General features: G+C 41.4%; 1 protein-coding gene across 6 annotated transcripts in view; it reads right to left on the reverse strand.

Annotated features, from left to right (window-relative positions):
- The window catches only part of CTNNA3 (catenin alpha 3), a 766,319-nt gene that overhangs the window by 581,312 nt on the left and 158,490 nt on the right, over positions 1–26,517 (reverse strand). The window contains exons 8-9 of one of the 6 annotated variants that reach the window (XR_006413770.1): positions 22,392–22,626; positions 16,068–16,223 (exon numbers count right to left, since the gene is read on the reverse strand). The exons of the other annotated variants lie outside the window; for them this stretch is intronic. The gene's annotated coding sequence lies outside the window, so the exon portion shown is untranslated. Of the gene's footprint in view, positions 1–16,067; positions 16,224–22,391; positions 22,627–26,517 lie in introns of those variants that run through there. 6 annotated transcript variants of the gene reach the window in all.

Genomic DNA, 26,517 nt, shown 5'->3' on the forward strand with positions numbered 1-26,517 from the left:
GGGAGAAGTAAATCTGGGCACAACAGCAGGCAAAGGCTTATGCACCACAAGGGAGAGAGCAGCTCTAGTCATGTCCAATAATAGTCTTCCAAAAATGTAGGAAGAAAGCTAGAATATAAAGCACATGGTCATCAATGTCTATATACTAATGCCCAGAATAGAGGAAACAAACAGCATGAACTGGAATGCTTAATATAGGAGGGTGGATACAACCTGATAGGTATAACCAATACTTGGTGGGATGACTCCCAGTGACTAGAATTCATGAATTTAGTGATATAACTTGTTCAAGAACAGAAGGAACAGAAGAGCCGGAGTCATCCTACATGTTTAAGATACATACCTCTTCACAGAAATAAAGGAGGATGAGCTTAGTAGCCCCATTGAGAACATGGGGCTAAATGGAGCAAGGAATAAAAGGAACTTGGTGGTTGGAATCTATTACTGACTACCTCGTTAAGGAGAAGATGAGGAGGAAACTTCTGAAAGGCAAATTGCCAGTGTTTCAAGGAGGCAAATTGAAGCCCCCACCCCTTATTGGAGTCCCCTTTATGGAGGACTTCAGTTTCCCTCATATCTGCTCAGAAACACATCCTGCCAAATACGGCTTCTCCGAGAAATTCCTGTGTTGCTGATAATGTCCTCCAACCAAAGGTGGAGGAAGGAACAAGAGGGATGGCTATCCTTGCTTTGATACTAACCAACAGGGAAGACCTAGTGGAAGAAGTGGCAGCCACAGGAATTCTGAGGGAAAGTGACCACACCATACTTGGATTCTTGATTCTGAAGAAAGCAAAAGCCAGTGGTAGCCAAACATTTACTGTGGATTTTAGAAAATCCAATTTTAATAAAGCTACAGCAATGATAAGCAAAGTCGCATGGCAAGCAATCCTAATAAGAAAAGGAGTTCAAGAATTTTTAAAGGAAATTCTAAAGGCACAAGTACAAACGATTCCAACAAGGGAAAAGGGTAGAAGACAACAGAAGCAGCCCATATAAGCTTCATAAAAAGTAAGTGATTGTCTGAAAACCAAAAAGGGTATCTATAGGAAGAGAAGAACGGTCAAGCTACAAAGGAAGAATACAGGCAGGTAGCAGGGAATTGCAGGCAAGGTGTCAGGATGGCTAAAGCTAGGAAGGAACTGAGGTTAGCAAGGGATACTAAAAGCGCAAGAAAGACTTCTCCAGATATGTCCAAAGTAAAAGACGGAGGAAAGAAATAGGAGTTCAACTACTCAGTACGGATGGCAAAATGATAATAGATGACAAAGAAAATGCAGAAGTGCTCAGTTCCTACTTTGGCTCAGTCTTCTCCCAAAAGATCAGTGAACTTCCTGATGAAGGCAAAGTACAAGCTGAAGGAGCAGGATGGAGGTTCAAGTGTGATGATAGAATGCACTTGAGGATGGTCAAAGATCATCCTCATTTGCCTAATTGGGTTGAATGATTTCAACTCTCCAGGGCCCAATGAACTCTACCGTAGAATCAAAGGAGCTGACAGAATTCTCAGAACCACCATCTATTATCTTTGAGAAATCATGGAAGATGGGAAAGTGCCATATGACTGGAGAAGGGCTAATGTCGTTTCTATCTTCGAGAAAGCAAAAGAACAACAACTTGGGAACTACAGAACAGTCAGTCTGACATCAATCCCTGGGAAAATTCTGGGGCAGCTTATAGAGCGGTCAGTAAGTAAACACCTTGAAAGCAATGCAATGATTACTGCTTTTCTTTTCTTTTCTTTTCTTTTTTTTTTTTTTTTTTGATTGGGTAATCTGTGGGAATGCTGTGGACATAATATATCTTGACTTCAGCAAAGCTTTTGACAAAGTGCCCCATGATATCCTGTTTAGTCAACTAAGAAAAAGTGAACCAAATGGAGCAACCATCAGGTGGCCCCTCAGTCGACTACAGAATCAGGCTGAAAGAGTACTCATCAACGAGACCTTCTCAGACTGGGGAGAGTTAATAAGTGGAGTACTGCAAGTTTAGTCCTGGGCCCAGTGTTCTTCAACATTTATTATGAATGATTTTGATGAGGAAATGCAGGGAATGGTTATCAAATTTGCAGATGGTGCAAACCTAGATGGAATAGCTAATACCCTAGAAGAAAGAAACAAGAGTCGAGGTAATCTTGATGGAGTGAAAGCACCAGGCTGAAACTACAGAATTAAACTCAGTAGGGACAAATGCCAAGTTTTGCACCGAGGAAAAAGAAAAACAATTCTGACTGTTAGAGCAATATGACAATGGATCAATTTCCTAGGACTTCCCCACACTAAAGGTACTCAAAATGCAACTGGACAGCCATCTGAGAGGGAAGGTGTAACTGGGAGTCCTGCACTAAACAGGGACCTGATGGCCCTCTGACCCCTTCCAACTCTACTGTTCTAGGATTCTATGATTTTATATACAATTTATGTGGTTTGCCTTAGATATCCCATGGAAGGAAAGGGGTGAGATATAAACATAATGAATAAAGAATCTGATAAAAATAAACATTTTTGAAAGCAATTTTTCTAACATATATTTTAATCTTATTTTTTTTACTAGTACACACAAAAAACTAGTACACACCTTTCCCTAAAACATGCATTTTGTATGCTTATTTTGACTGGAGACTTCCCTGCAAAATTTTGAGAACTGCAAATACGAAGAATTTCTTCTCCATCCCTAATTACCAGTTGGCTAAATGTATTATAAAACTATGATTGCCTTGCTCAATGTTATTTCAAAGTCAAACAGACATTGCATCTCCTAATCTTGTGCTCTTTTGGAGGAGAAAACTGTTTCATTAAAAATACGAATGTTCATTAATAATGAATCATGTCACCTCACTTCTGAATACTTCCGTGCCTTGACACTGAAGTATGTCATAAATCAAGCATGAAATGCTATCTTAGGAAACATTCACATGAAAGGAACTGGCTTGTTGTCTTATTAAGATCAACAGTAATAATGATCCGATTTATTTCACTATTAGTGATAACTGCACACCTCCACTATCTCTTCTGTGTACTGGCTCAAGACTGAGACTGTAAAAACAACAACAACAAAATCTATTCCATCATTCCCAACATATGAACCTAGAAGCCAAATTACTGCTTTTCTTTTCAGGAAAAAATAATAAAAATCCTCTTCCTTTTAAAGAACAAAATCAGAATGCAAGTGTGGAACAAAAGCAATTATTTTTGTTACTTTTATCCATGTTTGTTTCTTCTCATTACTTCCACACTTCCTTTGCCAAAAAGTTCAATGGCATATGTAAGAAAGCTAAGCAGGACACAAATATATCTGGATATATTTGACAGAGATAGCAAAAACTATCCCCAAATTTCCAGTTCATTTATTCTAAACAAGCAGAAGTCATTCACAAAAAAAAAAGGGGGGGGGTTAGGGGTAGGTGAAATATCAAAGAGGAATCAGTAAGCACTGCTGTTAAATTGCACAAACCCTCTGTAACATGAATTGGCTAGTAGCTCTAGGAGGCAGGGAAGGGTTAACTGACATAAGGGTTAAATGCCAGAAAAACCAGGTACCAGCCTTGTGGGAAGTTGGCACCCAAGGCTGTGGGAATCAAGACTCTGCTTTGTTATGTATGTGGAAGAAGCATGTAAATTACCCCCCCCCCCAAGGACGCAGGGGATAGCTGCCGTGAGGAGCAAATGGTCTACACCTGACCAATGATCACCTCATGACTCACCTGACCTCGGTTGGTGGGAGATTAAAGCCCAAGGTTGGGGAGGGCTCTGGGTTCCTCTTCAAGGAGAAGTCCCGCTTCTGTAGACACACCCCTTGCCAAAGAACTCTGTGCTATCCTGCACTGCCTGTGCCGAACGCTGGTACAGTATTTGAGTGTGTAGCTGAGGCTAGGCTGAGCTTTTGTTATTTTATGTCCGAATGGACCAACAAGGCCTGGGAGTTGGGGTTTCTTGGTTGGCTGTAATCTTGTTGTTGCTACTCTCCAAATCCCCTTTTCCTCCCTCCTTTTTATCCCTTTAGCTGTTTTAGTACCATCCAGCCCCATATTTTATCCTTTTAATAAAGTTATATTTTCCCCAGTGGTTGGGTTTGTGGTGTGCCGAATCCAGGGTTTCTTTGCCCAGTTGGCTGCAGGAAGTGGAGAATCCTGTTGGCTTTCCACTACACACCCCAAAACTTACATCCTTCAACCTAACAGCCCCGCACTTCTAAGACAAGAGTTCAGATATGCATTTTTACTGTTCAATGGCTGAATAGCAAGGGATCCCTTACAGTACAATGCTTTGATTGCTTCGGCGGATCAGTGGTTTATACATCCACTAAGAAATAAATAAATGTTGCATGCAATTGCCCTTCTGACTCGAGCATTCAAGACAGAGCATTCAGTACCACCTGACATGAGCATACTGTTGCTGCACCCATCTTGACATCTACAAACAAGCCAAGCAGGTGACATAGTGTGTATCGGTTGAAATAACTATCATTGCTGGCTGTATGGGAAGGCAATGGGCCAGTGCCAGCAGAAATCTCTGATACACGGGATCTGCATATACATGTGAACACTCAAATACACACTTGAGCCCATGCACAAGATCATCTACTTACAGCTTCTAAAAATTAGACCCTAAGGTCCCAAGACATGGTCTGAAGGGACATGAGGCAGCCGCCATGCTTAAACTAAGCAGTTTGGTCTGGTCTCTGCTTAGAGGAAAAATCACCATGTAGCCACCTTGAGTTCCATGATGGAAGAAAGGTGGGATATAAATGGAAGGATAAATACATAAAATGTATAATATACTATGCAAGATGAAGTAGGACACAGTATGATGGCATACAAAAAAGCTTTCCCTGTGCCCATTTTTCCAGTATAGATGTGAAAAATTAATTGCTTAATTAATCACTGCAAATTAGTTGACCTCTTCTTGTGGCACTCTGTTATGGCTGTTCAGGAAAAAAAAATGACACTAGAGGGAGAAGCAATCAGATGTTCATGTTAGCAACTTGGACCCTCCAAGCTAAAAAAAGAAAAAAATCAGGTTTAAGAACATGTAGAAATTCCAAGGCCACCTTCATGTTCTCTGTCAATCCTTAGACCCTGCTTTGTTTTAGTTATGCATATCACATGTGTTATGTGCTCTTTATTGATGGAACTATGGCATGAAATTCTGTTCACCAAAGAAATTACATAAACAATTTGCACAAATAACAACAGTGCATACCTTATTTTGAACCTGATATTTGAACTAGCATTTCTCAGTAACCATCACCTCCACCTGGTGCCTTCTGGACAATATGGTGGACTCCAACTTCCATTATACCAGCTTGGCTGAGGATGATGGAAAATTTAGTCCTACACCAGGCACCCAGTAGCCTCTATGCTCAGTCCCTTTGCCTGACCCCAACCCCAACCAGATGCTGATGACCTATCATTACCAAGGTTAAAGGTTCTTGATAAACTCATCCTACTTCTCATGCACTGCCTCTGTATTTTATTTGGCAGGACACCAGAGCTATACAGAGACAGCAAGAGAGGAGAGAGATTTAACTGAAATAATTAGTTGCCTGAACAATACAGCTCTTTCCAGACTTTCATTCAATGGGCAGAAGAGGACAGGGACAGAGTTGTGCCCAGTATTGCTACCCCTGCACCAAATGTGAAGATCAAGATGAAGCGCTGTAGTCCGTGATTCAAACTTCAGCCCCCTCCATGTCCGGGCAACTACTAAAACTTGACTTTGCATTGGCTACATCCTACAGCTTATCATGGCTAGTCTCTCTTCATGGGATCAAGAACTGAAGGTTAGGCGGGAAGGTTATTCAACACAATTATTAGGGGGAATTCTCATAAGTCCACACGAATACTCTGAAACAGCAGCATCGTGGATCTTGCTCCTGAGTAACATTTTCTTTCCTTTTTCATTGCCAACCTTTCTTTTACATGATTCTCTTAATCGCTCCTGCTCCTGTTTCTGCTTCATATCAGCACTTACTGAGCTGTGTTTTATACTTCTTGGCAATGAGAAATAGTTTACTATATCCTAGTTTCAAAAATTGCTTACATTAGGGGAACATATTCCAAGCTTCCTCAGAGTAATTAACTTTAAAACCATACTGGAAACCAATTTTGCATAATAAGGGAATATGAAAAGAAAGCACTTAACTGAACACATGGTCAGAAAAGTAAATATTAATAAATTCTTTTAATACACCATATATTACAAATAATGGAAAATGCAAGTATCTGTAGCATCCCTGCAGCTTAAAGTCCCCAAAGTAATCAGTTGCAGAAGTATTCATTACAATACAGGGACTGCTATCTCTTGAAATGAATAAATCACAAAGGCATTTCGTTTTGTCTATGAGAATATACACTATGGAAAAATATTAATATAATTCAGAAACTCTTTCAGCATTCATAGATACCTTGATTTTTCATACACTATTTTTACTAGCTAATGTGTTAGTGGCATCCACATACATTAGACAAGTTTCATTAAACTGTATGGTCAGACTAAGTCCTGGGGGTTTGTAATCCTTAAAATCGAGTCAAACAAAGAAGGGTTTGATTTATGAACCCTACAAAGCAGGTTGATTTAAAAACAAATTATTACTTTGTGTGTATTCTGTATTTGTCAACTCTTTTAACACTTCTTAGGCAAAAGAATGTGAAAAACATATCTAAGAAAATTGCAAAAGTCCTCCCTGCCCAGGTGTGCTCTTTTCTACTTCAAATACACAGTTCCAATTTTCATTCATAGATTTTGCAAAACAAGTAATTGTCGTAGTCAGTTTTAGGACTTTGCTGAATATTACAGTGCATGCAGTGATGGTCAAAATGCATGCTAGGATGTTAAAAAATACTCTAACAGAGGACTTCCAATTTTACTTATATTTGAAAACACTACATGAGTATTGTTTATTTAATTAATGATATTTAAATAAGAGGAATGGGTATTTGGGGAGAATTTTTAAACAAATTAATTTGATATATGAATCCCAAGCTAAGTGGCTTGCGATGCAGCTATCCTCCAGAATGCACACTGACTGCTTCAAATGTTGTGATGCTCTTTTTGCTCAACAATGCATACAACAATCCATATTTTACAGGAAACTCCATGTTGAGAAGAGAGGCATACAAAACGTGTATTTTAGGGGGAAATGTATGCAATTTAAATGCAAATTTTATTTGGGTAAAACATTTTTATTATTATTTTGTAGAAAATGATATGAACCAGACACAGGACTATATGTGAAATTGACATGGAGCAGAAATAGATTGTTCTTTCCATCCCTAAGCAGTAAATCCAAAGAAAGTCTTTTTATAAGAACAATGTGCTCCGTTTCCAAAGAAGGGCTTAGCTATCCAGGTTAAAGTTGACAGAAATAATTCATTTATAGGATGCAAAGATGACAATACCTGTGAAACATGTAACTCACTGAGATGGTTATAATTTCCAACCCCCTTATAGGAAATAGACCCATTCTTCTACTGAGGTAAAACAAGAAGCTGTTGAAGAGGCTATCAGAAAAAGCTTCTAAGCAAATAATTTCAGAAAACAAGCAAAAGAACTGAAAGCAAGCAAAAAAAAGCTATGGGTTCCATCCAGGCTGTGCTCCCAAGCAGTGCCTTCTCCTGATTTTCAGGGACTCCCTTCTCCTACAACTCACCCCATTCAGCACGGTCCCCTGCCCTTCTATGTAGCATTTCTAAGGGGACCAAGGGTATGATATGAGAAGACTTCCCTGCTTCTACCAAACCAGCCAGAAGCATCTAAATCTATATCCAACCCCATGCCTCTTAATGGTTTACAGTGTAAAATCTGAAAATCACAAAATATATTGAAATTTTCCAATGAAGGAAAGGTTGGGGGACTCATGACCCTCCAGATATTTTGGTCCACCCCTCCATCAGCCCCAGCCTCTATTATGAGGGATGATGGGAGTTGCCAGCCAGAACATCTGTAGGGATGTAAGTTGTCCACCACTGAGTTAAGGGAAGGAAGGGAAACTAGCTTTTGAAATGACTTGGTCATTATTTACCATGGATTAGACATCACTTTATTTGTTTCAGCACTGGTTTCTTTTTCCACCACCAGTTGTAAATTCTACATTATTTTGTGAACATGCTAAGGAGATGGCTATGGTGATTTTCAAGTTTGTTGGCTTATTACTCATCAATAAAAAGAAATAAATACACAACATGCTGCATCATCAAAGACAGAACATGCATCTCATCTGTCCATAACAGTCATGGAAACTTGCTTATTTGAGCCATATATTCTGTACTGAAAGCAAACTTGCGAAGGCAGAAGCTCTTGCCTTCAGCTAGGTTTATGACTGGCAAAATATATGGTTTTAGCATGAGACCAAAAGTGTAAACATCCTCTGACGCTTCCTCAGCGGGGACTGCTTAAAATAAAGTGTCAGACAAAAGCTATGTACTCTTTTACCCATGCATGTCACCTACCAATATCACAGCGTGACGACAAAGAGTGGAATGAATGGCCCATCACCAGTGTAAGTAGATATGGATGCTCTCCCTGTGCAGTTTGGTAGGCAATTGTTGTTCCACACATAAACCGTCACTTGGCATTGCAATCACTTGCTCTGAAATGCATGTGTGAACTCAAGAAGGTTTTAGAAAGTGAACATTTGATTCCCTCCCCCCCCCCCAATTCAGCACCTTAAGAAAAGCGAAGAAAATGGGGTGGCCAGTCATGCATGTGACCTTGTGACAGCAGACTGTGAAGGATTCCCAGAGGATGCCGGCAACTGAGGAGAGAGCCAAGATGGTACATTGGAATGAACATAAAATGGAGAAAGTAATGAACACAGGAAAAAGACCATTTAAGCCACTTTTAAGTACCAGCGGATTTCAAATTAACTGTGATCATTAAGAGAAAGATCTAGGGGCCATTGCAGACACTTTAATGAGGAGTTTGACTCATATGAAGCAAGAGTTACAAAGGCCACTAAGACACTAAAGCTATAATAGGGAGGGAGAGAAAATGGTATGTGTCAGTAGCTAAATGAAGAGCATCCCCTTTATTTTGATGCTGGCTATAGTAGGGACAAGCAAGCAAATCGGCACAGTAATGCACTTGATGTTCGGGTCTTAAAAGTAGCAGTATCCATCATTAAGCAGATTTCGGAATCCTTATGATGGACTACCTGTGCCCTCTTAGATCACCTGATGACATGGCAGCGGTGAGGATGGTCAGTAGCTTGGAAAACAAGTCCTACAAGGAAAGGCTCAACTAAGATTGCAGCCTTATAGTCAGGCCTTTATTGTGTTTACTCAGAACTAAACTGCATATGAGATGGACTGGAATCCTAAAAGCATTTAGTATATTTACTAGACTATTTATTGAACATAGTACACATACCTAGGATTGCTTTGCTACTCCCTAGAAACAGGGGAGGAAGGAAAGGAGGATCAGTGTTAGTCTTGAACATGGGTCCTCAAACTATGGCCCACAGACTGGATCCGGCCTGCCATGCCCATTCATCCGGCCCGCCGTAGATCGCCACACGTGCGCCGTGGCGAGGTGCAGGGTTGCTTGCAAGGAGATCATTTTAGACTCGCTTGGAGAAAAAGATCTCCTTGTGAGCAAGCCTCACTGAGTGAGTCCAAAAAGATCTCCTTGCGAGTAAGCTGGCGCCTCGCCCTGCGCAGGGTGAGGCGTCGGCTTGGTCGCAAGGAGATCATCTCGGAGAGAACGATCTCTGTGCACACATGCCCCTGGCCCACGCCCCCCCACGCCCGCACCACCTTGGCAGCCCGCACCCATCACTGGCACCTTTCAACTGGCCCTCTTCTCAAAAAGTTTGAGGACCCCTGGTCTTGAAGGTCTCAGTCAGAAACAAAGACGTGTCAAGGAGACCCCAGTCGTCATTTTCTCTGCCCCATCCCTCTCTCAAGGCCACTCCACCATTCCTTTGCAGTTGGGGTCTCCCCAAGTAACCATAAACTTGTCTTCTCACAAATCTACTTGAGAAATCAAAAACTGAGCAAGGAAGGTGCATAAATTCTCTCATCTTTCTCTATTGTGGGCAAATGAGGTTTCTCTCTCTCTCTCTCTCTCTCTCTCTCTCTCACACACACACACACTCATACATATACACATACTTTCCGTTCCTCCTTGCCCAGAACATCTCTTGTGGCATTCTTGTGTTCTCCTTGAGTCTGACAGTGTCAGTGAAAGCTCAGACCCCTAGACAGAAGGGTGGCTTAGCACTAATAATCCAGCCTCCACTGCCCATCAGAACAGGGCTGGTCCTATTATTAGAGAGGATGATAGATGCTGGAAGGCACTGAAAAACAGAGCTTGTGTCACAGGCCTGCTCTGTGTCCCCTAACATGGTCTAGAGTCCTCAGGTCCGGAAGAGGACATCCTACACAGATCGGAATCTCTCTAGCTGGAATGGGCTGGGAGTGTTACCTTGTCCTTCGCCTCTGGCTGGCCCTGTGGCAGAGGCTGCTCACCTCCCTCCTCCTTGGCTTCTGCACCCTCTTGCTTCAGTGCAGCCACTGCTGCTTGGTGTATATAAGGTACACCCAAAGGAGCTTTTGCTAGGTAACCCAGATTTGGAGCCTTTCGTTTTCTCAAGCAATCTTACTATATACAGCCATTAACAATTTGTTTTTAATTGAAGATTTTGCATTTTATTGAAATAGAAACATGACTTGTGCAAAACTCTTGCTTGCGGGGGAAAAGAGACTCTTACAGGTCATGCAAAGATACTCTTTTTAAAAATCAGGGCTAGAAATGCCTATCTGTGCTGCACCAATAACTCTGTTACCAATTTTCTCTTAGGCTGCTCATCCTACCAGATATATCAATAATGCTTTGCCAGTCCACACTAAACAGGTGAAACCTGCAATTATGTCTGAAGTCAGAAAAAGTGCCACATTCCAGACCTTTAAGACAAGTGGCAAACAGAGAAAACACTAGATTGCAAAGTTTTGCAATGATGTCTTCTGTATTCACAATTAAATCCTTTCGTTAAGGCAAATCCAGAGAAAATGGCTAGGTTAGAGGCGTCCACAATTGTGAAGAATGTCTGATATTAATATTTTGCATTTCATGTGCTCCTGCCTGGCTTTTCTTTGCAGACACGCATACTTGCACCATTTGAAGCTTAAAGGGAAATTCTGCCAGCCACTAGAAAAGGCAGGAGTGTGGGGATTGCGGACTCTATGATATTCATTTTATGAACATAACAGTTTGTGATTTAACCACCCAAGGTGGGCAGGTGCACCAGTAACTTCACATTACAAGGTTGGGAAGGCACTCTAAATGCATCTTCCCATTTAACTAATGCATAGACCAAGGATATCATCTATAGCAAGCAGAGTGAGCTGTGTGTGTTTAACGATAAGAAGCAGGGACAATTTTGTATCTGGGTAAGTAACATCCACTCTACTTTAAACAGATAGGTTATCAAGAATCATTCGTCATGCTAAACCAGGTGACTTTGCAATCGATGGCTTCTGCTCCAGACTCCCCCCTCCCCGCAAGAATGCAAGCAAAAATAAGCAGTGAATTTACAAGGTACAGAACCAGACATCAATTGTGCCTCTCGCTTATTTATTTCCCAGAGTGATACAGTGACAAAGTAGCACTAATTTTATTCCATAAATCTTTAATATTTCTGTTTACAGTGTGCGGCAGAAAATATCATTTTAGAACCTAATGATGCTTTGGGGCTACATTCTTGCCATGCAATGTTTTCCCACGTAGTGAATTTTGTGTTTTGTTTGGGGTAAATAATGGTCATGGCTAGAATCTCAATAAAGAGCACAGGTCAACAGAAAAATAAAATTAAAATTCAGGGTATGGAAGGTTTTTCTTTTTAGATTCTGCTGTATAGCCAGCAAGCATTTTTAATGTAATTAGTGTCTGACCTCAAGCAGCACATGTTCTGCATAGGACTTTCCTCTCCTACTGCGGCCTTGTTCTCCCTTGGGAACAATGTAGTTACACAACCCAATCATTACCAATATGTTTGGGGTTATTAAACACGCTGCCGTCCCACCTAAGGCTGCAATCCTCAGCACACTCACTTGGAAGGAAATCCAATTAAAATCAATGGGATTTATTACCCAGCAAACATAACTTGGACTAGGTCATCAGTCTCTGGAATAATAACTGCAAACATGATGGTTTGTTACGGTGACTAAAGCAGCAGCTTTGAAACAAGGGTGCATGGACTTCTCCAAAGGGGCTGACAGGCATGCATGCCCCATGTTCCTCTCCCTTTGCTCCATAAAGGACTACTGCACAGAAAGGTAAAGATGCAAAAAGGAAAGAGGAATGAGATATGCCGCACCCCTCAGCATGGCTAGGACCATCTAAGACAGATCCCTAGAACTTACGAACACAATGAAACAGATCTGGGACAGATGCAGATGAAGAACAGACGTGAATGCTCCCCCAAATGAAAACTGCTGTGCATACAGAAAACTAGAAGTCCACTTTCAAGAGATGAAGGTTTCCTACACCTGTGGGGATGGGAGAAGCCTTCCAAAGCGCAACCTCCACTACTTCTCAGTGCGCAGGCTTGGCATCAGGTGCCAGCATGGAAGAAGCAGCTGCCGAGGGCCTGCACCCAACACTGAAGGCAGCAGGTAGTGGGTGCAAAGTGGAGCCTGGCACCAACCCACGTGGCGCCACGAGGGGCATGGCGAGTGCAATAGCCTAAATGATGGGCAACAAGTGCAGAACGGAGCTGGAGGCTGACTCTGCTCCTTTTCAACGGTGCCACCCCCCCTGGGAAGCCCTTTAGGGAGGGGCAAGGCAGCAGCAGAGGGCAAGGGACGTGGTGGTGTAGGAAGCAGCAGGCAGGCCAGCCAGATGCAGGAGCTGGTGGCTGGGAGTGCGGACACGGAGGAAGAGGCTAGTGGGTGCAGGAGGAGATGGCGCCATGCCTGAGGGTCCCCTGAACTCTGCCACCAGCCCTGCCAGTTCAGGAACAAGTTGGTGACTTAGCTGTGCCTGCTCCATCGCTGTCTTCCAAGTCTAGATCACGGCACTCTGCATATTTTAGATCCCATCAAATGCAATACCCTGAAGTTGCATGTAAACCAAAAAAAAAGGCTGTTCACGATAGACTCACTCCATCATTTTGTCCGCAGACGAGAGCATGCTGCACCAAGAGCTGTGCAGGTCCCATTGAAATGAACAGCAGATGCACCTCATTTTATCCCATACTGTTGGGAAACTACCATTTCTTTCAAGGAAGCATGCACAGAAGGGCTTTTCAGTGAGGTTGCAACAATGCTCACCGACTCAGAGCAATTAATCAGAACCCTAAAAAATCCTAGCATGGTCAGTACCTTTCCAGGAGGAAGCTTTCCTGCCTTCACAAGCGAGAGTTCGGCAGATTTTCACAATATACATCAATGTCCATTCGTCACATTGTTGCTACAGGTTCTGGAGCCCTTTCAGAGAAAAGTTTGAAACCTTAATTGGGTAGCTTTGTCTCTGGATGGATGATTGGAAAAGAGGATTGTGCAGGATGATATAGGATTGATCTTGATATATTTTTGGCCTTTCCCAATACAATTATTCTGTTTCTCATAAAAAGGGGGTTTTTCTCAGTTCTCAGATTTTATGACCCACAACCTATATAGAAGCCCAAATGTATATTGCAAACTGCCATGTATATATCAAGGAAATAGCCTACGACTATGTATTTATTGGATCAGATTTTTATTTTTCTCTCTTCAAGACACTTTGAAGTGGAACATAATTTTTCAGAACTTATTCACTCTGAATGTAGCCTGCTAAAATTGGTGTTAACACTCACATTAGCTACATTCCATTACTTAAACTTAAAAGTGGCCTTTTTTGCAAACTGTTAATACAGAAAGTCAGCTTTTCATGTTCTTGAAATCATCAAGCCCTGTTAGGAAGCAGTTTTCTTCATTTGCACACCTACTTGCTTAAATGAAAAATTCATGAGGATTTGCAGCAAGTGAAGGCACACAGTTTATTGTGTGCCACTAGAAATCAAAAACCTGTGGCGTGGAACGGTTCTTCTTTACCTCCCCACTCCTCGCTGAGAGGTTTGTGGGGGTGGGCAGGATGGGGTCGACAGAGGGTGGGAGAGAAACAACAACCACAGTAGCTCACACTATGCTACATGAATCAAGAACCAGCATCTGGTTCAGGAGAAATAAGCACAAAATTAAATGCTGATCTACACTAGACCCCATCATTACTGCGGCCAATTAGATAGCATGAGCTGTTTCTTTGAAAAGAAAGTGGAACACTGTGCATTTTACATGCGATGAGAGATGCAGAGCTTCCTTTTCACTTGATAAATTTGAGTGTCAGAAGCTAGCACCCTACACACTGCTATTCTGCTGACTCTCTTTGGCAACTGAAGGGGGTTAGCAGCTCCACACACAGGCACAATAACTCAGAAAGAGAGCTTTTCTTTAAAACAAAGAACTAGGGCAAAAGCAAAGACGTCTTTTAAAACAATCAAACAGAAGACTCATTAAAGGTATCCTTTCTCTAACCACTGGGTTCTATGCAGCACAGAAGAAGAAAATCAGAAAATCATAATCAACAAATTCCCCAGCAACTTTCTAAGTAGCAGTGGATTAATAAAGATTGGAAGATTGGGGTATGTACCAACTTTACTCAGCGAGCCAGGAATCCCAATGCTATTTATTAAACTTTTTAAAGACCACATTTTAGTCAATAGGCCTTCAAGGACATAAACAACACAAGGTTTTAAACCATTGAACAGCAGCGTTAAAAACAAAATGACCAACAATACGCAAACATGGAACCAATTGGCTTTTCATTAACAGACACTGAATGCTAAGCAAAGCAAAGCCACCTTGACCAGTCACAGAAAGACGAACTCTGTAGAAGCCTTAAAAATGCCATGATTTTTTTATAAACAAACAGTACATACAGTATGTTCACTGGTACAAGAAAGCTGCTGAATGTATGGAGGGTGGGGAAGGGCCCTGGGAGTAATGCACAGCTCCCTCTCCATACATGCATTCAACTTAGACGCCATCCTCACGGGATTAGATTGAAAACTTGATGTACGTAACGAGGTACCCTTTGCATTTAAGGAGGACTGTCAATCCATCTCCCATTAACTTGAATACTTTCAGATTTTTAATATGTTTCTGCAAAAGCCATACCCTGACATTAAACACACACACACAACAGTAGGAACAGAGTAAGGATATTGGAGAAATCCGCAATGGATTCAAATGAGTTTGGATTTCTATAACAGAATGTGAATTCTGCAGCAGCTGCGTCCCAAAGATTCCATGGACTGGTAAGACCAGTTTTTCACCAGTTTTTCACTTGAGGAATAGTGGCTTAGCAAACATGCTCATCCACACTAATTAATGCAAGTTAATGAAAATTAACTCAAGTAGAATGAACTTCTGGCCAAAAGGAAATAACAAGGAAATCTATCCATTAGCAGATAACAGAACAAAAGGAGCCTGACAATCAGTGAACCACTTACAGGATGATTTAACAAAATCCATATATCCGTAGGATCAGGTCAGCAGCAGCCAAATAGATAGAATGATTGTTTTAAATGCCCCCATCCCCTTTGTTCCACAATTCATAGTTGAAAGGTGAGAGTTGAGAAGCAAGCTAGATCATCTATACCACCTGGAACCTGAGATACATTTCCACCACCCACCTTTCAAATGATCTTTATGTCTAGTTGCAATGGGTCACATGCACCAGGTTTTCTCCTGAGGTCTCAAATGTCTTTGTAAACAACACAACTTTACCTCAAGTGACCACTTTGTAAAACAAAATGTGACTGCATCTACAATCAAATGACAACCCAGTGGTGTCTTTGATTGTAGATGCAGGAGGCTAGCCCTCAAACTGAGGCCTATCCTAAAGAGGACTAGACCAGCACCAGTGATCCACTGTCTTGTATGCAGAATTGCACTCAAAGATTATTTGAAGCTGCAATTGGTTCAGAATGCAACAGATAGAATGTCCACAGGGATGACTCACTGGAAATACATCATTCTAGAATGCAGAGATCGAGTATTAGTTTACTTCCAAAAAAAATTCAAGATATCATTTATTTACTTACATATTTATTAATTTGAAAAGCTCTTTGCAGTGAGGACTTCCACCTTCCATCAGCGGGAAGAAAGGTAAGTGGATCCACAAACTTCTGGGCTTCTGCCCTGCCTCCATCAACTAGATGGTTCAGAGGCCTGTTTAACAAAACTAAAGGAAAGTTACGTGGAGTGGCTATCATCTTGCTCTGCAAAGGATAAACAGAGATCCTAGATCAGAGTCATCTATCAAGTATCAGTCTGACAGGACTACACTCTTTATTGTACTGTTTATTGATCCACATCATTTTATTGATTACTCATTGTTTTATAAACCATTTTGGGAATAAATAAATTGAAGAGATTTTGCCTTAATCAAATTAATAAAGAGAAATGAATTAATATGTTTGTAATAGACTAATCCATGCTTGTAACAAAGCACCACATTCATATATAAAATCTATAAATCAGGGCTGTCTGTATGAGGAAATTTGCCTAACTTTGGGCACAATCACCAGTGAATACCGCAGAATTGGAGGAAGGGTTAAAATGGCTAATTTGTATTTTATTTGGTGTGGAATTTTTCCTACTTTTTACAATTACCACACACTCAGCCTGTTTCATATATTCAGTATAAACAAAAGGAAGCAATTGAGCTGGCCTCACATCAGTTTACATAGACACAGACGTAAATTTAAATGCTCTTGACAGCAACTCCGCGGTCATCAGGAAGATGAAATTCGGCTAAATCCAAACATGCCTTTTCGCTCCAGATCTTTAAACAATAAAACCTCAACATGGCTTAATAACAGGGTTGAAAGCATTAGCTGGATAATTGATGTCATTAATTTACTATTTCATTAATTGATTTAATGTGTAGATTGCAGATTAATTAAACCATGCTACACAGGAGGAGACAAACGACATTAAACATAAACACTCGGAGCTGACAGCTGCATTGTTATCAAGCTTTTCATGCCTCTCGACTCTCCTGTCCATAGACTGCTTTGACCAAGTTGAGGCTCAGTGGCTGAAAGAGACAGGGTATCAGTATCACACACTACATTGTGTGCAATATTGATGTTTATTTTTACATCTCTTTTCAACCAAGAGCATTTATTAGTTCTTTGTGTATGCTGGTGCCACACTAGCAGAGATATGGATTACCTTACCTTTTGTGTTTAAAAGTTTAGATTTATGACAATACGTATAATTATGAGCAATGAATGCTCGTATTCATTCTTTAAAATTGCTTTTCAAAAAATAAAACCCTGAAGATATTTGGCCTACAACTTTCTACATCTCTCACCGCTGGGTACTTGGGGAGTGTTTTTTCTCAGCATTGTAGCAGTACCAGTGAAAAGTCCATGATGGTTCCATTTTTGGCTAGGAATGGAAGAAATGGATAGACCACCTCTCCCGGCACACTTTGCTCTCTATACCTATTGCCCCAAGAACAGACAGGTATATTTAAGAAAAAATGACATGCAGCTGCATATTGAATGCACAGCCAGGGTGGTATCAAACACATGTTAAGGGTCCATCCCACAGTACTTGCCCGCTGCCAAGAGGCCTTGTCGACTAAAACCTGCTTATCCTCCTGCCTGTCTCTCTGGCCAAGAAAACAGTGGTTGTGAAGAGGAGGAGCAGCTTCCACTGGCTACTGTTTTAATGTGTCTCTACCTTTCAAGCTGACAGCTAGTAGTAATCATGAGGATAAGGATCAGGAGCAGTGAGAAGGTAGATTCACTGAGCACCAAGGCCCATTGAGGGTGTCTCCTCCTTTAGGGCCCTCAACAACCTGGTTACTAGCACTCTATTAAGCACATGTTTGATCATAAAATACTTAAACTGCAATCCTATGAACCCTTAGCTGGGTATAACTACCACTGAACTCAATAGTGCCTCCTTCCAAGTAGACATATAGAGAATTGCACTATTTAGATTAAGATGTTTCTGGAAGAGTTGCGAAGGAAGACAAAAAAACGAACCATTTTATGTTAGCTGTGCAGTAGAAGAGACTCACCGGTTCAACACAATGTATATATTTTAATTGTTATTGTTTTAATTTATTGTGTATTTTATTATGTTGTGAGCCACCCCGAGGCTACGGCAAGGGGCGGCATAGAAATGTTTTAATAAATAAATAAATAAAATAAACACATCATCATGCAGTATATCAGAATGCATGTGTGAAGGATCAGGCCTATGAGAGTTTCCATTTGAGCTGACAGCAGATGCCATCAGGCTCCTAAGATGTTGGATCTAACTCTGACAATGGTCCTATTGAAACTATTGAGTATGAATATACCTTATACTTTCACAGATTTGCTTTTAAACCAGAAAGCCAAAACCTTTTCATTTATCTTGTGAATTCCAAGTAGCTTGATTTCCCAAAAATAAACCCGTTTCTAACACTAACACTAATTTGCCTTTGTCTTGAACTTTCTGCACAAATGAACACTCCGTCTTAGAAACAAATTACACATGACATTAATTGCAGGAATGCATTGACACTAATGGGAGCTTGAAATGCAAAGAGCAGCTTTGAAGATGCATTTTTGGGGGACCATTTTTGTCAGGATTACAGCAAGAATAAAGACTAAGCTTCCCTGCCTCACACCCTGAAGTCTTTAAGCAGCTCAGACTTGATTGCACTTGCTCTTTACAGAATGAAAATCATAACCATTACTTGCTTTCATGCAATTAATATAACACATGCTATTGAAGGAACATCCTTAAATGCCTAGAGAGCAACAAGAAATGCCTATTTGAAGTAATGACATTGCTGATATTTCAACGTCAAATAGAAGTCCTTTCTATCATAACAAACAAATGGTGGCATATTTTGCATTTTATAAATTTTAGCATTCGCAGATCAATGTGTCTTAGGAGGTTTGTAAGGTCTGATTTCCCTGAGGTGCTCAACAAGCAATGGACTTCTGAACTGAACTGATTTTCCCCCTGATTGGCTTATTTTGAATGTATATGCTCTTGCTCAGCCCACTCAAGGACGGTCTTTGTGTATAAGACAACCTTGTTTGGAGTGGGATGAACCCTGGAAGAATCTGTCCCTCTTGTACTCATGGACTTCCTCTCATGCTCAGCCCAATCTTGCAGTGTAAGCCGAGCCAAGAGGAAATTCACCAACACTCACAGAACAAAGGTGTACAACTGGCAAGCTTCTTCCATGCCAGGGGCAAGAGTACAAAGGCTGCTGCTGGTGGCACGGGAGAGGGTTGCTCCACGTGCAGAAGTCACATGACAAGCCCCATGCGAAGAACCTTCTTCCACATCAGGCATAGCAGCCCCAATGCCTGCTAAACATGGCCCCAAAGAGGGGCACAGCTTATGCGGTGCATGAGGGCCAATTCTTGGAAATCTCCTTGTTGCACTTGCCAGCAACTCAGTCTTAGGGCTGCTGCAAAGTAGACTGGAGTCTGAGGAGCCAAGCCTAGGGAATCAGGATTCCTCACACATCCCCAAGCTCTGTATTCTTGGAGATATTTTTGATAAGCAAATTTGGGGCTCCTGGTGTTCTGACAATCACACTCAAGTCAATGTAAGCCATCCATGTTCTATGAGAGGCTGCCTTTGAAGGCTGGCCTGAAACTTCAGCTGGTTCAAAACACGGCTGCCAAATGTACCACCAGAGCCAGTTATCCTGAGTATGTAGCTCATTTTTATACCTGCTTCACTGGATTCTAGTTCATTTCCAAGCTCAGTAATGACTAAGGGCATGTTCCTATGCATGTTTTGACAGGGGAAAGGGCATCAGACAATTCCCACCATTGATCAGCCATCATGGCTGTCTGAGGGATGCTGAGAGTCATAGGACTTTCTGTCCAAGATGCATAAGAATATATCCTGAATTGTTTAGAACCAGAATCCCTAAAGAACTGCCCCCCCCACACACACACACACCACAAGCCCTCTCCCTTACAACAAGGGATTTGTGGCATTTTCTGCCCCCATCCAAAGGTCATTTGCTAGGAACCCACAGCATGCCCTACTCTACGGCTACACTGAGGCTTTAGAAAGTCTGCCCCAGAAGTCATCTGGGTTGCTTCTGATGACTTCTTGATTTAAGTTAAAGATGTTTCTGTTCTAGTAGGCTTCTGGCCCCCTCAGTATTTTAATTGCTGCTTCTGTTCTTTAGTTGAAGGAAGTCAGTTTGAATGCTTCTAATATATTGGATAAATGGAGAGATCACTAGAAATTTTTAACCTAGATACTATACTACTTGCTCCTCTTCTGCCGTACACTAGCATTTAGTAGCATCATGCACTGGACAAAGCAAACTCCAGTTGACAAAAGCTTTAAGGCATAACGAATGACTTTAAAATGCAGCAAAACTTCTTGCTATTTTGCCAGGACACAAAAGAGACCAAACGTTTGTTAGCTCCAAAGGTTTACAAAGGGTGCAATCCTATGCAGGTTTAAACAGAAAAAACGCGACAACTTCCACCAAGCCCAATAAGTTTGACATTTTAAGAACAAAGTGACCTTCACCATGTCCTTTTAAAATAATGAACATATAAAGACATGTCAATGCATTGCAAATTAAAAGGTGGTTAATGTGTGTATTCACAGTAATTTTAGATAAAAGTAGGGAAAAGTCTTCCTTGTGAATTAAAAGTATGGTAGCTTTTTAGTCGGTGAACACTTCCAATATTTATTTGCAGTGCTGGGTTATTACCATAATCAAGGATTTATTCTAGCTTGGAGGAAAGGAAAATACTATTTTGTTGAAGGCTTCCTGGAAAAAAAATAGTCTCCAGCAGACTAATATATTTTGGGTGCTGTCAAGTATACCAAATATGAATTACTGACTGTTGTACTGAATCATCCTCTCTAGATCCATGAGCCGTGCAGCACCCTATATTACTCCAGTGCAATCCTCAAGTAAGTATCCAATTAATGCTGAAATAGCTGGCTCAGAACCATTTAATGAAGAACAAGAGTTAAGAAAGAAAAATCTTTAATATTCTTTCTCTAGTTCCCCAGCACCACAGAGAAATTTAAACATCACCATTTAAGAGTAGCACATAATTTAATTTCTATATGTGGAAAATAATGTGCTAAAATTGGAAAATGCTGGAAGGTTTGAAATTTTTCAAAAAAACATGCATATTATTGTGCCTTAAATTAAGCTTAGGATTTGATCGGTGCTCTATTGTGCCTTCTTATGATGCAAAAGAAGAAAAGGCTTTCCACTGTGTGACATAGAACCTCCTGGTAGCGCGCTTCAAAGCCATGTCCTACGTCGAGCACAGTTCTTCAAGAAGGGTGGTGAGCTCCTTATCCAGGAGAGGATCTTCTGGACTGAGAGCCATTGGGTGCGTCACCCAGATGCAACATTCCCCTTTGATCCTGAGAGATAAGGTCTAGTTTCAAGCTAGAGGAATGTTCCATCTGACATTAAACTGTGTCAAACTCATTCCTATATCCCCGTTCCACAATAGATAGGATCAAATAACAATGTTATTGCTTTCATTGTGAGAAGGAAGAAAGATCATCTTCACTTAACAGAGGGATTGAGAAAATGGGCCAGCCCAAAGAGATAGAAACTGACAGACACCAGCAGTGACTAAGTGCCTGTGCCCTTAGTGGTATCCAGTGGAGCTGTCCCTGCACTTAGGATCAGATGACAGATGACACACAAGATAGCTTAAAGGGCTTGTTGGAACCAAAACACACACAGTGTCTTGACAGCAGTTGCTAATAGAATCTCATCTACCTCACCACTGTCCATGTCTTTTGGACCAAGTTCATTGGCTCATTGGTCTTTGCACTGAAGATCCCATCTCCCTTAAATGGCAGGTCTCCAATTTGGGAGTAAACCTCTTCTGACAGACCAGCTGAGTGCAGCCAGGTGTGCCTCCTCAATGCTACCATGTCAGTCATTGCCCTTATACTGCAGTCTGCCTGGTACCTGGCAGTGTTGATCTGCTGACAGGAGAGGTCAATTGCTTCTGTCTGGAATACTCTGGTGAGCTCCCTTTGGTCCTCTAGCAACAAGGGAGCTGATCTTCTCCCAAAGAATAGCAGGTAGCATGCCATGGTAGTCCAGTAGTTCACCACCCACAGTCCCAAAGCAGAAAATGAGCAAATGTGCCCCTCCATCAAGTCCAGGCAGCAGCCTTCTTTGTCCACTGGGTGAAGTTCTGATGACATGACCTACCTTGGGACCACTCTACAGGGACAGAATTTGGCCATGAGCACTGGAACAGGACTGTCCTGTCTTTTGCACCTAGTGCAGTGTTGGTTTCATGGACAATGGCAGCTTCCATGACTACTATGCCCTCTATAGCAATGGTGGCAGGAATGGTATACCCACCAGCATCAAGTCCTCCAGGTCCGTGACTCTTCCCATCTGCTGGGAATCCAATCAAAGATTCTGAGCCATACTCAGGACTTGTTCAGAGAAATGTCCCATGTCCACTGATAGAGAGGTGGAGTCCTAGGCTCCCACAGTCACATCAGGAGAGAATACAAATGGAGCCACCACTGAGCAGGAAACTGAGTTCGAAGGGGAGTCTTCAACATCTGATGGAGGAGATGGTAGTCACAGTCTGGAGTGTATAAAGGCAGGAGAGGATGATCAGCATGCCAGAAGTTCTGGACATATCCGAAGATCCATGGATTGAGAAGTTAGTAGTTATGTTCTTAACAGCAGAAGTGCAGGCATTCAGAATTAAAGGTCTGTGGGCACATACACCTAATTTCCAAACCAAAGGGCTTGATATGGAACTCCCCTCAGTACCAAGAGTCATAGTAGGCATCTTGGTCTTGAGATTACCCCCATGGATCATTCTCAGTCCAGAGGTGAGACAGTCCATTATAATCCTTGTCCTAGTCTGAGAGGGGAGAGTGGGAGTGGTCTCTGCAGTTATCAGATCTAATGTGGGTTGGTTCTAACAGTCTAAGAAAGACAGTGCCCAATTGGCATAACACCAAGGCTTCAGAAGAAGGTCAAACCAATGGCGGTAAAGATGGGGACCTCACTATCAGAAGGAGAAATCTGAGACATAAGACCAGTTTTGCCCTCAGTACCACTGGGTCAAATTCCAGGATGCTTGGCACTAGTGGTTCCCTTTGGGATGAATCCAAGAGATGGTCCTTCAAGTACCACTTACAGCCCTTCAGTTTCATGTTGTGCACCAACTCTGCTGCCTTGGCCTTTTTAGCCAGCTTCTTGGCCTTGAAAATCTTTGGAGACCATCCAGATGTTTGCAACACAGTCTGGCCCATGGCTAGAGCACTGCCTATTGCGGGCACAGATAGAGGCAAGGTTGGAGCCTTCAGGAGAGATAGTCTCTCCTTCTCCACTGGATTGGGGAAGTCTACCTTGCTCCACAGCCCCATTCTTGGGTGTTCTGCCCTATTTCGTCAGGCCTGTTTGTTGAAGGCCTGGCAATGAGGGGAGGAGTTAAAGATGCAATCCTCTCCCAGGCAGAAAGGGCAGAGGGAATGTCTGTCAGTCAATAGGAGTTTGCTTCCACATTGGACACACTTTCAGAAAGGCGCCATGAGTACCATAGTTCAGTTTAGGGGAAAAAATCAATCTTAAAGAAAAAGGAATAAGGTTGGAGAAAGTTTGAGGGAAGATAAAGGATTTCTTGTTGCTGTTGTTCTATTTGCTGAGCATCTGTTTGGCACTATTCCTACAGAAGACCATTACATTTATGATGTCATAATTAATCCTCGTCTTCTCCTTATCACAGTCATCAACATTCTTGTGAGGCCTATTCTTGACAGAAGATACAAGTGACGTATCAGCATACAATCAAATAAAAATGTTACAGCCATTAAATGAGGGAGGGAAAAAAACTCTCTAACTTCATAACCTGGATTATATGATGAATATGAAATTTAAATTAAAAAGGGCCAATAAACAGCCCTGCTTGATAACTCTCTTTAGTGGAATGGGGTACGATAAAGACCCATAGTAGTTATTCTCTCTCTAACTGTAAGGTTAGAGTGCAATTCAATGAATAGTCCAGTAGCAGTTTATCTATATCAGTCTTTTCATACTTTCCCCATAATTTGGATCTATCAGTGGAATCAAAAGCTGATGTGAAGTCAATAAATGCAAAATAAACATTTTTTCCACTTCTGTTGATAAACTTTGGCATCAAGACTTTCAAAATAATAAAATGGTCATTGTACGATGACCCTTACAGAAGTCTGCCCACTCTTTCAAAATGTTTTGGCATTTGAAATATGGCCAGTCCTCTGCCTTATTTAAGAGATGACAAGTCTGTAGCTTGGAGGATGGATCCAGAAGGCTAATGGGGTGGTAGTTGGAAGGTTTCAGCCTTTTAAAGAATTTAGGTAGATGCTTTGTTTCCAGTTTGTGGGAATAATACAAATATTGTCAATTGAAGAAAACAATGTTATGAGAATAGGATGTAACTTTAATACCTCAAGAGGTACCATATCCTCTTCAGGGTTTTTTCAAGGCTCAAAGAGCCAATCTAAGATTGCAGGCCACCCTGGCAGTGTGCTTACTTCAGGAGCTGAGTATTCAGAATTTGACTCACTTTTTAAATTATTATAAATGGCTAGGAAATGCTGAAACCGCATCTCCACTGAAATGTGAGTGATAGGAATAACATTAAATGTTTTGTGAGCCGGTAGCTACCAGTTCCCTGAACCTTTCATCCTTCTTCTGTATTTTGCAGAGTCCTAACTCTCTCCATTGGCCTTCATAATGGTAGACTTTCTTAACTGACAAAAACTTCTTGCATTGAGAGCAAAACTGAATAAACACTTGAACTGAGGAATCAGATCTATCCTCCCTGATTGTTCTGGAAATTGTGCAAAACTTTTCCTTTAATCTGCATTCCTGGTCAAACTAACACTTCCTTATAAGCCCCCTTTCTGCTGGACCTACCATGTTCAGATGAAAATTAATCTCCAAAATGATGTTATGAAAAATATCATAAATATCTAAGCTGAATGATATTGCAGGAGCTCTCCAATTTAACATTTGCTGGGAAAGGGGGAGGATTATGATTTTTTCACAAAGACCTGCCTGCCATTTAATACATCATTCATCAAGGGAAGAACTTCTTAGATGATGATGTAAAGCTGGTAATGACACAGTGTGGGTGGAGGTGGTCATGATCAGAGGCAAGTGGAGAAGGCAGCCTTGAGATAAGTCCTTCTACCTCTTCCATCTTGATATCAGGAGACAGCATTTCCCAGGGCTCATCCTCCCCATATGAAGAGTCCTTGACTCCCTGGTGCTGAAACACACAGGGTCACCTGCCAGAGAACAGCTGCCTCTTTGATTCACAACACCTACTAGTGAAGAGTTATGGGGATCTTGTTCAACTGAACAGATAAGTTGTGTCATGTGGATTAAGGAACCCTCAAGTAAGATAACCTCAGAGTTCTGCATGAGGAACACTGAGGAGTCAGTTCTTGTAGTGGTAAAAGATGATCCAGTCTTTGGGCTGACATTTTTTTAAGGAAAATAATAGGTTAAGAGAGGGCTTCAAGCATTAGAATTTGGGTACATTCCTTGCCAACATTCCAACTGGGTCAATGGAATGTACTTCCATTGGGACAAGCAGATCCTTTCTTAAATTGTTGACAGAGGTCAACTCTTTTATATAATGGCCCTCTCTGCTCTCTCTCAGCTCTATGGTCTTACTGGGAATGGCAACACAATCTACCTCATTTAAGGTATCTTTCATAGAGAGTCTCTGTTTTGAGCTTGGTATAGAAAGAAAACAGCTTCACAGATAGATCAGAAAAATCCTGAACAGGAGTAATTTGGTGTGCTTGTAAAAAATATTTGTAAAAACATCTTTTTTATCAACATATGGAGGATGATTGGTGGTTTAAAAATCAGTAGAATTTCCTTGACTCCAAAGGGGTTGGTTAAAAAGGGTTAGTAGTTAAATCAACCAGCTGAGACATAATTCATAAAATTTGACTTAAAGAGCAAACTACAAGACTGCCAATAAAGTTGCTTGTTGTTATTCAAACACCAAACATAATGCATACCCTGATTTAATTGTAATGTCCAATCACACTTTAGAATCACACCCAAGACCAAGGTCACAACTGGCTATTGTTCCTGCTTATCTAAGGTAATTACCTCCTCAAAGCAAGATATTGAATACATAAGTTACAAAGTCTGCCTTTTCCAAATATTTCTGGGCAAAGTTCTTAAAGCATGTATCAGCAAATCCACTTTTCTCTTCACAGAGGCAACTTGCCCATAAATGCCCATCACTATATTTACCGTCAATAAACATTGGCTTGCCATGCAAGCTGTCAATCTTCTTCCAGCAGCATCAGTTTGCCCCTTAAAGCTGCCAGGTCAGCAAATGTTGGTATTCCCCACACTGATGTTGGTCTATCAGCTGGGATACCTGGCCCCTCTAAGGAGAGAAATTCATCTACCTCCAAGGTAGCAGATCTACTACTTGTGGAAACTGTAACAAAGT

This window comes from Varanus komodoensis, unplaced genomic scaffold (genome assembly GCF_004798865.1).
Source record: "Varanus komodoensis strain SLA01 unplaced genomic scaffold, ASM479886v1 scaffold11, whole genome shotgun sequence".
Classification (NCBI taxonomy): Eukaryota; Metazoa; Chordata; class Lepidosauria; order Squamata; family Varanidae; genus Varanus; species Varanus komodoensis.